This window comes from Columba livia, chromosome 1, assembly GCF_036013475.1.
Source record: "Columba livia isolate bColLiv1 breed racing homer chromosome 1, bColLiv1.pat.W.v2, whole genome shotgun sequence".
Lineage (NCBI taxonomy): Eukaryota > Metazoa > Chordata > Aves > Columbiformes > Columbidae > Columba > Columba livia.
This window is the reverse complement of record NC_088602.1, coordinates 199848065-199860077: the sequence shown is the minus strand read 5'-3', so window position 1 is coordinate 199860077 and position 12013 is coordinate 199848065.

Sequence of the window (12013 nt, the reverse complement as noted above, 5' to 3'; positions counted from 1 at the left end):
AAACTTATTCCAGTCTGAGGCACAGCATGAATGTGGATCAGTCCAATCTGTCATTTAAGATAAAAAATTCATATCCATGAAGATACTGTTTTGTTTTCCTGCAATGCTACAAGTAGGAACTGTATCCCTTCAGAACACATACATTTTCAGTTTCTAACTTTAAGTGTCAGAAAACCCTGATAAAACATCTATTGAAGCTCAGATACCTTAGAGCTTTTTTAGGTTCTTGTTAGTTTGGTTTCACTACTTTATGCTGTTGAGTTCCTGATGAGGGAGGCATATAGCTTTGTAAGGTAAGAGTTAGAAGTTGACTGTTACAAGCAGCTCTTTCAAAAACTCTGAAATATTACTAGAATACTTTTTCTAAATTTCTGGTACACCTCACGCATACACAACATGTACTACAATAATGTCTTCATCAACATGACTGTGTTGCATGCCAACTAAGAACATCATGATACACTGCATTTGCTCTGTGAAAAGGAAACCAAAAATGGAAAGGAAGAATGGGAAGTCCTAAATTAAAATTGTTCTGTCTTACAAGTTTCAAAAAAGTCCCATTATAACTTTAGAAAATAAGTCTTGCAACACTAGGCTATTGTTTTGCAAATAGGTTCAAATCATATTCAGAAGATAGCGCTCTTGTTGTACATCCTAGTCTTGGAATAGGTTAGTTAGTGCCTTGTCCATCTGCCTTAAGGCTGCAAGTAAACCCAAGATCTAAGCAGAGCAGAGGGAGTCATGTTGTAGTCTATCTCTGGTTTGCATTAGTAAACTGTAAATGCTGTTGATTGGTACTTAGCTGCTTGATCCAGACTGTGAGGGACTTGGAGTGAAAAACTGAACAGCGTATGATTTTGTGGTAGATATTGGATAGTGATTCTATGTTGACTCTGGGCAAAAAACAATTGTAAAATCCTACAAACGGAGCCCTTTCCCCCATAAATATTACAAAACAAAACAAAACAAAAACAACCAGAAACAAACAAAAAACCAAAACCAACCAGGAGAAATTCTGTTTTCTCGAAAAAGTTTTTTCCCTCATTTCTTTTTTTTTTTTTTTTTTTCCATTGAAATATGTATCTCTACTTGATAGCTAATGAAAGATGTGGTTTAGGCTGTGATTGCAATCAAAATATTTTTTCACTGTTTTCTTTACATTGTTTTGTTATTGGTTGCAACGTCAAGCCAGAGTCAGCAGCCCACTAAGAGACATACCTTACTCCAGTGCCCTCAGTGGCTCTTCCTGAAGTCTTATGATCTCCATCTCCTCTGGACTGGTTGGGTCATTCTGCTGCAGGACGATACGATGCAGCTGAATTTCAACAGTTTTGCACTTCTCAGCTTCTTCTGTCCTCATTCATGTGGAAACTTACTATGTTTGTGAAGACACAAGGAAAAAGCACATTTGAAAGCTTTTGTTTTCAAGTGATAGTCAACACAAAGAAGGACAAACAGATGAAATCTGACAGCTAAGCATAATGTATATGTTCATTGTAGAGCAGCTTCAACCAGCTTAGGAGCAATATGTTTGGTCTTCAAGCAAACATAGTATTTAAGTATGAAAAGTAGAGATATCCATACCACTAGTATGGTAGACACCTTTATCACTTTTCTGATTATACTGTCACCTGGAGGAAAAATATAACTCTATCATTAATCAGATCATTAGTTAAAATCCAAACCAAGTGTTCATTAGACTTCATTATCATTCTCCAGCTGGATAGCCTTTATATTTCTTTACTCACACTTTCTTACAGATTTTAATAATTCCTTCAGAGTAAAATTTCTTAATAAGGAATATGCTGAGATGTAAATCTATAGTTTTGCTTTGATCAAAAGTTCCAAGTGGATTGCCAATAACTTATTGAAAAAAGGATCCAAATTTATATTCTACACTAGGTGCAGAATAGAGGAAAATCAAATCACTAACAACAGCTTTATTAATTTTAATGTGATAAAGTCAAATATATTATTCTAATTTCAAATCATTACAGTGATTCCCTCTGAATTCCCTCTGAATCTTCTTCTTCATAAGACTTACTAGCAAATGTGCCAAGCTCTTTCATCAGCACAAATTAGAGCAAGTGCAAGGATTTGTACTTTAATAAATTTTCACAGATGCATGAAATTGCATGGCCAATAATTGTAGCTACTCAGTTATTTTAGCAATTATACTGTGTGCAGAGGAAATCAAAGTAAACCATTGCAAACTCTTATCTTTTCATGTTTCCACAAAATAAGTAGGATCCTGCTATGCTCAAAAGAGGGCCCTCAAGAGAAAAACCTCAGTAATTTTGTTTTTGTAATCTGTGAGTCTGGACCTCATGCACCATGCTGGGGCACAAGCTCAGTTCTGGCACAGATTCTGGCACCTCTTATCTCTGTAAAACCATGGCTCATCGAGAGACTTTTAGAGGTCCTACAATGGTTTTCAGAAAGCTTCAGGTAGTGCATTTTTATTCTGTTCTCCCAAATTCTTGAGAAGAGCATTGTTCTTCACCCTCCATTGTCACTGGTTGTGCACTGCTGATACAAACTGCTAAACAGCTGCTGTGTTCCGCTAGAGAGCTTCTCTTTTATAGCAATATGACTGAAACACAAATCCTTACAATTAACAAACAAATCTGAATAACAAGGAACCAACAGATGAAAATACACAAATTAGCCAGACAAATAAGCGCGGGCAGGGACCAGAAACCCACTGCACAGAAGGAACTAAACCTGCTCACTCAGCACACGCCAGACTCTGGCTCAGAGCAGGGAAGCTCCCACCTGCAAAATGCAGGTTCAGTGGCAGACCCCAGCTTTGTCAGATGTACTTCTGCAGCAGCCACCACTCCGTCCTGCATCCCAAACCAGGCAGTTAACTCACCATCTGCCTGCATGCTGACCTCGCAGCCAGTAATTTGGGGGCAATGAGGGATACTTATGCGCATCTCAGTGTCTGCAGACTGCTGGAGGTGTTCCCTGTAGCTATAGACACAGACCCAAACGCAATCTGGAACAGTTGCAAGTACTCTTTAATTATTTCTCTTGCCTGCAGCTCAGGTCAGGGACACAACACGTGGGCACTGACAATGAAGCAGTTAGTTAGCCCAATCTCTGGTGCAAACCAGCCCTGAGGGTTACAGAACTTGAGAGGTGAAAAAGTAAACATAATAATAATAATAATAATAATAATAATAATAATAATAATAATAATAATAATAATAATAATATAAAGGATACTCAACAAACATAGGCTGTAAAGTGTCAGGAAATTACCCCTTCATCCCAAAATACTGACTGAAATTGAAAGAGTCAATAGTTACTTTGCCATAGGCTTCAGCCTACATTGTTACCTTATTTTTAATTGCTTAAAAGGACTGCCAATTTCCAAGGATGATACACGTCCCTCGTGATCTCAGTGATCCTCAGATGTCCAGGGAGAGAATAAAATCATAGGCTGTTGTGTAAGGAGCATATATGGCTGATTCTGGCATGGAGGTTAAGGGTCTGCAGGAAGGATTGCTGGGGACAGGCTTGGTGAGGCCAGGGTTGAGGAGACAGGAAAGTAAAAATGGGGAAACCAGCGGTAAGTGATGTGAGAGAGTAGATAAATGCTCATCCAGAGGGTTTATGAAGTGTGCTAGACGGCTCCATTTTCCAAAATATTCAGCCTTTCCTTTTCTGGGATTTTAACTGGCCACACCATTAAGGACAGGGAGAATTAAGTTATGTTTGCAATCAGTGCTGTTCATCCAGTGTCCCATTCATTCAAAAGTATTAGTGTATGGGGCAAGCACTGTACCCTGGATTGCTCTAACTCTTGGAGGAATGTCCTGTCTACACTGTCATGCTTGCAACTATTGAACACCTCCTTCTGTAGCTGCTATCATGTTTCTGGCTGAAATAAATCATTTAAAAACAGAACAAAACAGAACAGAAAAATATTTGCTTCAAAAATCATGAACAGGCATAAATGAAGGAATGTAAAAAGTAGTATCTTGAAAAGGAAACATTTTCTGCAAATCTACTCTCACAAGTGCCCAAAAATCCACTTTCCTTGAAATAACTTAAGGTTTTGCTCAGATGAGGCTCCTGTACAGCAACTCTACAAAGATAAATGAACCTTTCTACTATCCATAAGTGATTTTTTGTCTCCACACTGATGCTACATTTTATAATATATGAAATTAGGGTTAAAACAAGGTTATATATAATTTCCCACAGTGCTCAGCATAAGTACCAGTTTGTTTCAACTTTGTACATCAAACCCAGTATTCTAAAATGTAATTAATACCTGTCTCATTATTAACTGACAATATTGATATCAAAGGAACCAAACCCAGAGTTAAGATGAAAAGATATTCCACAATGGTTTTATTAACATTTGTTTTTCTAGTCTATGGACCAAAGCCTAAAGAACTTCCAGAAGTTAATATTTACTTTTCCAGAATACAGAACAAGCATCTCATTATTTAACCTTATGACTATGGTCTTCACAATTAGAGGTAATTAGGGATGTAATTGTAAACTATCTTTCAGAATGCAACGTTAGTACTTACTGGGAAATCTGATTTTAGCAACCCGTTCTCCAATTTTACTGTAAGTTTGCAAGTCACACTGAGTGCTTATATCTAGTCGTTCTAATGTATAATGGCAGAAATTCAGTAGCATTATTGAGTCTTCTCCAAAAGTGCTGAAATCTGTGGAGTTTGTTCCGTTTACATCTTTGTAGGTCTGGCTCCTGCTCTAGGTTTCTTCATCTCCTGTACAATCTCTCTATAGTTTACTGCTGCATCCTAATGCTGCTAACTTGAGTGGAAAAAGGTGATTCATTGTGCTTAATAGCCTACTCTTTCTGTTCAGACTGTTTCTATAATGATGAGCATACTGAGAGTCCTGACCTAGAATAGATATGAGAACTATCAAAAAATATGTTTTCAAAAACCTCTGAACAATACAAAGTGTGCTCCATCACCATGTGTTTCAGTTTTCTTTTCCTCTGATAGTGAACCTTCTTTCATCTTAATTCAAAGATCCTGCTGTTTTAACTTTTTGAAATTACATATTCAAACTTATCTTCTGTTACACACTGCATATTTGTTCCCTACATGTCTGCAAGAAATTTATACATGGAACGGATGGCAAATTCAACGAAAAAGAGATACACAGCATGGATTAGGGAAGATCATTTTCATTTTAGATGGGTTCTAACAGAGCCTGCAGTAACTGTAAGTCTTGTAGGTAAGTTTACAAAAATTTGAATGCAGTAGTAATGCATCTTTTTCCCTTGATGATGAGTAACAGAGAAGAATGCAGTAGCCCTGGTTTCCCACATGACAAAATTCAATAGGTCAGTGCCAGGCAGAAGGTTTCAATAATTTTAAAAATGGAAAATATACAGAAACATGGGTTAATGCCACAAAAAAGAACTTAAGATTTTTTTCAAACTATGGGGCCTGTAGATGTCACAGACAGAGGAGAACAAATGTAACAACAAATGGGATTGATTTGCCCTAACACAAGCAGTTAGGGGTTGGATTCAGTTCATGTTCCTATGAAGTCAGGTATCTATATGAAGGGGGACAATTCAGTCATCTGAACATTAGGATCTACTGCTGTCTGAGGTTCCTGAGGTTATTCCACATAGTTTCTTATTGCCCCTCCAGAAGGACACAGGTCTTCTGCAAACCACACGTCCTCCTGTCATTCACACATGGATATCTTGACATCCCAGAAAACACCTGGTGCCCATTTTTTAGGTATGTGAATTTCACTCTAGATGTACACAACTGAGCCAAGTTCCCAAATTTCCATTGTAGTCAATGAAGAGTTGGTCAATGCAAATCAATGAGGCTTAGAAATCTACTTACTTGTCTTATCAGAGATGTCCTCTCCTGTGTCTCCACTGGAAGTATTGACTTCAGTTCTAAGGACTAACGTTGGACCTAACATGGCTGGTTCACATGTAGACACCTGCATTGCAGGCAACTTAATTTAGAAGTCCTGGTATGGACTAAAGTCTGATCTACGTTCGAAGTGTTCAAGAGAAAAGGGTCAGTTTAAATACATTTGTCGGGTGAATTGCCCTCTAGAAGCACCTATCCTGTAACCCATAGAGGCTTATTTAGACTAAGACACTAACTTTTAGACATAGCATGAATCTATTTACCTTTGTGATTTGGGAAGTTAAGTGGTTACAAGAAGATAACGCTGAAAAAACCTTGGAAAAGTACTCTAGGATAACTGAACTGTTTTTCCTTCTTTTGTAGAGCTGTTGAGGATGGCAACACAGATAGAGACTATCTCTGAAGGAGAAATCCCCAGCTGTAGTGGATCTAGCTCTGGTCGACACTAAGGGCGTCGTAAGCTGAAGTTAGAATCAGATTTATGGTCTATTTATCTCAGCAGGACAGCGCTCATTTATGGTGCAGTAATAAACACATTGTACTCCTCTCACAAGACTTACCACCATCTACTGGTTGTTTGCAGGCTGTTTTCCCAAGGTTACTCTTGTCTTACTGATTTTAAACCATTTCTGTTTGTGAGCGATTGTCAAATAAAGTGATTTACGGCTCCCTTTACCCAGATCATAGCACATTGCCACAGGTCCTTTACCAAGGCTTCTTGACCTTTTTTTTTTTTTATTATTTACAATCTCTAAGGTTGAAGGATTACTTACGTGTACATTTTGATCATTTGAGATAAGGGCCCTGGCAATTTCGTTCACACACTGCTGACTTTATTGAATTGTCCTCTGTGCCATGGTGTACAGCATACGCTGCAAGAAGGACACAGATATTTGACGGAGAAGAGCAGTTATTCTGTTTTCTCCAGACTAAAACCTGCATGCTTCCAGATTCCTAAAGAAAACTCACCTTACAACTTGTCATCCATTCCTAGTTCTTGGGCACTTTGCCAGCTAAAAGGGACAGACCTTCACTGGGCTTAAGTCAGCATGCTTCTACTGCAGAAACATCAGGTGTTGTAGTTTATGTTCAGACATGATCTGGTTTAGCCTTTGCAACATTTGGCATTGTAATTCTGCCCTTCCCTCAGCCCCCCCACCACATGGTGTTCCCTAAAGAAAAAAAAAAACAGGGCTTTTGCTGCCATAAAAAACAGTAAGGACAAATTTGAAGCAAGGTAGAAGAAGCAACTGCATAAGGACCTTCATGGGAAATACATTCAGGATTCCTCAAAAAGCATCAATCATTGCCCCAGCCTCTGAAGCAAAGCCTGGGTTAAACTTTAAGGAACATCCATGCTTTTGTTTCCTCTTCTCATTTTGACTGAGCATGTACTATTCACATCTCTATTGCTTCTAATTCAGTGACTAAGCTGAAGAGGACGAGTTTTATGTCCTGCTGTATAGCACAGGCACAAAAACCTGCAAAGCCACACAGCGCAGTGAAGCACAGTCTCCCTCAGAGACAGCACAAAACTGCTCTGTCCAGAAACAAATGGGGTCACAGCTCCTTCCCTTTGATGCAAAGAGAAAGAATTTATGACAGGCTTGAAATGACGCAACTTACTTCTCTGCTTCTCTGAAATGAGCCCATTGCAGTGGCTGCTGTTAAGCTGCATAAAGACCCATTACGTTGCCTGCCATCCATCACTTACCGCCTGCTCCTAAACGACCCCCAAAGGGAGGCACAGCCAAATCAGAGGCATTCAAAAACTTGCTCATACTTATTCAGTGATAAGTTATTAGATTTCACTTCACTGATATTTATAGACACCTAAACCAATAAACTCTCTTTGGGCAAATTTTATTCACACATTTTTTATTATTGAGCTTTTTATACATTTATTTATTGAACCGAATCTCCACCCTTTTATGCATAGCCAGTCCCTGTTATTTCCTATTTAAAAGTATGAGTAAATGCAAGAAGAAAATAATACTCATCTGTAAAAGGGTATAGATTTATATTATTTTTTGGACAGGAACCAAAGCCTACCCTAGCAGAACAATAATCTATCACAGTAACATTGGCTGGAAGTAAGGGAGAGAAGAAAGACTCAACAGGGATGCTGACCTGTACTAATAAGATGTTAGCTGTTAGCCTGTGAACTAACAGTAGCATATATAAGTATATAGCATAATCATCTTAATGGTATCTGTCATGCTTTACTTTGGAAGGGCAGGTATAAAGGATCTGTTTTGCTGGTTTGCAAGAAAAAAAAAAAAAAAGAAGAAAAAAAAAAAAGAAAAAGAAAAGGTCGATTCTTTCTAGTCAGCAGAATTCTTTACAAAACTTCCCAAGGAGAAAGCAGATGCTGAGTAGCACAAAATTAATCTTGTAACATACTAGCTATAAAATACAGTAACACAAATCAATATTGCAGCCCTACACTATCAGCTTCTGAGCATAGAAATAGTCAGCTGGATTGTGTAGGACATATACTCTGCTCTCTGGTTTTTCACCATGGATTTCTTTTTTAGGTCCTGAGTCAGTACCTACTGGAACCAGTGACAAAAAACATGGCTTTGGATCAAACCCTCAGCTGTAGGTTTATCCTGACCAGTAAATGAGAAATACTGCAGTGGAGTCAGTGCTGCAGTGGAGTGCTGTGGGCTGTTATCTGCTGTTGGAGCCAAATTGCTCCGTGTTAGAAGAAAGCCAATCACTTTTGAACTGTATAATTTTAACACATCAGAATCTGACCCTCTAAGTGTAAAACTGCACACAACAATTATTCGGTTCTGCAGGAAATGAACTCACTCTGTATTTAACGCTTCTGTCCAACAGCAATTAGGTTACTTTTATAGCTGAATGTGTAGCTCCTAATGCAGCAAACCCACTGCCTGTAATAGCCACAGCTTACAACTTCAGCTGCAGAAATACAGGATCTTTCTGGCAACACAGTCATCAGTCTTTTTGCAGGTGACTGCAAAAGCATCCCATACTCCACAGTACCTCAGCTCGTCAGGCCAGAGCTCGGGGAACAGGAATTTATTGCTTTAATATTCTGTCCCCAAACCCTGATTCTCATTTTGAATCACAGCCAGCCTTCTTTGGTCCCCATGTTGAGCAGGTGAAAGCATGAAACCAGCCTTCAGCACTGAAAATGAAGCAATTCAGGCAGCAACGTCTCTTCCTTGAACTGTTCATCTTTGAAGCCTGATATTTTCAATTAGAAAACATGGTGGATAAACACAACTGCAAAATATATCTGTAGGATTCATCCAAGGAAGTCCCTTTGGCCCTGTCCACAAAACCTGATACCCTCACACATTGAAATGTGCCTTCAGAATCTTTCCATGATCTCTGAAATCACACGAAGGTCTACTGAACCCTTCAGCTCCTGACGTGTTGTGGGATGACCAAGCAAAGCAGTTGTATGAAAACAAAGTGGAAATAGCGCAAGTTTAATTTCTCGACTGCTGAAAGCAATTGCTGCCAATGAGCCTGCCTGCAGAATTTCGCTACAATAAAACTGCTATTTATATCACTGTAGGTCAAATCGAATAATCTCTTGCGATATCCCTCTTTGATTCTTTTTTTCTAGGGTACAATGGTTTGGTCTGAAGGTTTTTCACATAATATGTTTGCATTGATACCCACAAATCCTGGGATCTTATGTATCCCTTCCACTGACTGCTTTCATTTAGACCTGATGCTGGGAAGGGGCAATATGAATAATTGTTAGCCCTCCTTGGTGGGGAGAGCCTGTAGCACATTGCAGATGCAGCCTTCACAGGTGGTGAGCTAGGACCACCCCAAGGAAGAAAGATACTTATTCTGTATCCACCACTTGCTACCTTCAGTCTCCAACTCTCTGCCTTTCCATTTTATATTTGCTGTGTCATATCCTTCCCATATGAAGCCTATTCTAATAAACCAGCCAAGCTAAACTTTAAATGGAAAAATGCATAAAGCTTATATAATAATTCTCCTTAATCAGCATCTGTTGATGAGTTTTATATTTTATGATACTTTCTCAGTTTATATTTACTTACCATATCTATAAAAATGGCAATAAATCCCATAAATGTTCAGCACATAGATGAGAGTTGCTGCGAATTCCAAGATGTAGCTCCTGATTATGCAGCACACAGAACGATGAAGAATGCATTAGTAACTCACTGGAAAATGGGAGCCATACTTGGGCACATATTTTTTGTTCTTTGTATCAGTGATATGCAGAGGCAATTATGTTTATTGGTGCTTTATCAAGCACTCTGGCAGAAAGATGCAGAGACACTGGCAGAGACATGCTTCATCTCCTCTCCAGTGCCTGTCTTTCAAGACATTTCAGACACAGAGAGAACTTAAAAAATATTCTCTTTGCTTTTCCCCATGCCCCATTATAGTACTAGATCTCTAAAAATAATGGATTTTATAGTTCAGTAGCTCAACCATGGGAGAAAATAAATAGTTTAGGTTGATACCAGTCTTTTTCCTAAGGTTTCCTATAATTTTGAGGTCATAAACCTGTAAATTTTTTTATCCTTAAAGAACATTACAACTGTTTTGAAAAGAAAGTAAAGTTTTGAAAGAAACCAGAAAAACAACAACATGACCCAAACCAACAAAACAAACAAAACCCAACACTAAAACAAAGCGACAAACCCCCAAAAAAACAAAAACACTATCCAAACTTCAAACATGCCAATTCAGACAAGTGTATCTGAGCATGACCATGGTTTAGTATTATCATGGTTTAACCCCAGCTGACATCTAAGCCCCACACAGACACTCACTCACCCCCCACCAGTAGGATGGGGGAGAGAATCAGAAGAGTAAAAGTCAGAAAACTTGTGGGTTGAGATAAGAGACAGTTTAACAGGTAAAGCAAAGGAAAACAAGGGATTCATTCATTACTTCCCATGGTCAGGCAGGTGTTCAGCCACCTCCAGGACAGCAGGGTTCCATCACACACAACAGTTACTTGGGAAGACAAATGCCATCGCTCCGGACATCCCTCCCTTCCTTCGTCTCCCCCTGAAACATATATTGAGTATGATGTCACATGGTATGGAATATCCCTTTGGCCAGTTGGGGTCAGCTCCTCTGGCTGTGTCCCCTCCCAGCTTCTTGTGCACCTGGCAGGGCATGAGAAGTTGAGAAGTCCTTGACTGCTTAATAACAACTGAAACATCAGTGTGTTCTCAATGTCATTTTCATTCTAAATCCAAACCACAGCACTATACCAGCTACTAAGAAGAAAATTAACTCTGTCCCAGCTGAAAGTATGTTGAACATCAACATTACATACAGAGGATGCCAGGACATACCCTTCTTTTTGTCATCTTTCCAACTGCTGCCGTTCCTGCCATTTGTCCATGACTGTGACCACTTCATTCTGCTTCTAGAGCATAAGCAAAAGTGACCAAAATCAGATTCACTTGTCTCTTCTGTGTTTCTACCTATAGTTATGAGCTTGAGTGGAAGCTGGGAAGATAAAACGGAATAATAACTGGGATCTAATGTATAATTCTTACTGTGTTTTGCAATAGCATCTCCTTGTATACACATCATTAGATGCACTCAGCCGCGTATCTGTAGTTCTGTTAAGCCTTCAGAATGTAATATTTTATTAACTCTTTCTTGGTTTTTCATAATTTATTCCACCTGATATTTTATGACTTGCCTGGATTTAACGTAAATTTAGCATGTCCAAAGACTACTAAGGAAAGCATTGCTAGAAAACAGCTACCACTGCTTGATTGGTGTCTGTCAAATTCAGTTGGTTATATACTTCTTAATTGGAAGACAATTCTTGCTATTATACATGCCTATTCATTCATAATTTCCTCTCTAAGTTCTTTAGCTAACGGAATAGAGAAAATACAAAGAATTAGATTTTAAGAGTTTAAATGATGGGCTGTTAATTAGACATACCATAGCCAGGCTCACAGAATTAATGTATCAGCTACCTAGTCACCATTACTCAAATTACCATCAGGTGTTTTGCTTTTATTCTACATATGAAGATATTATTGAGTTTATAAGACTGTTTGAACGTGTAAGTGCAAACACATTTCTATTTTTTTTGTCAAAAATATAGACAACTAACA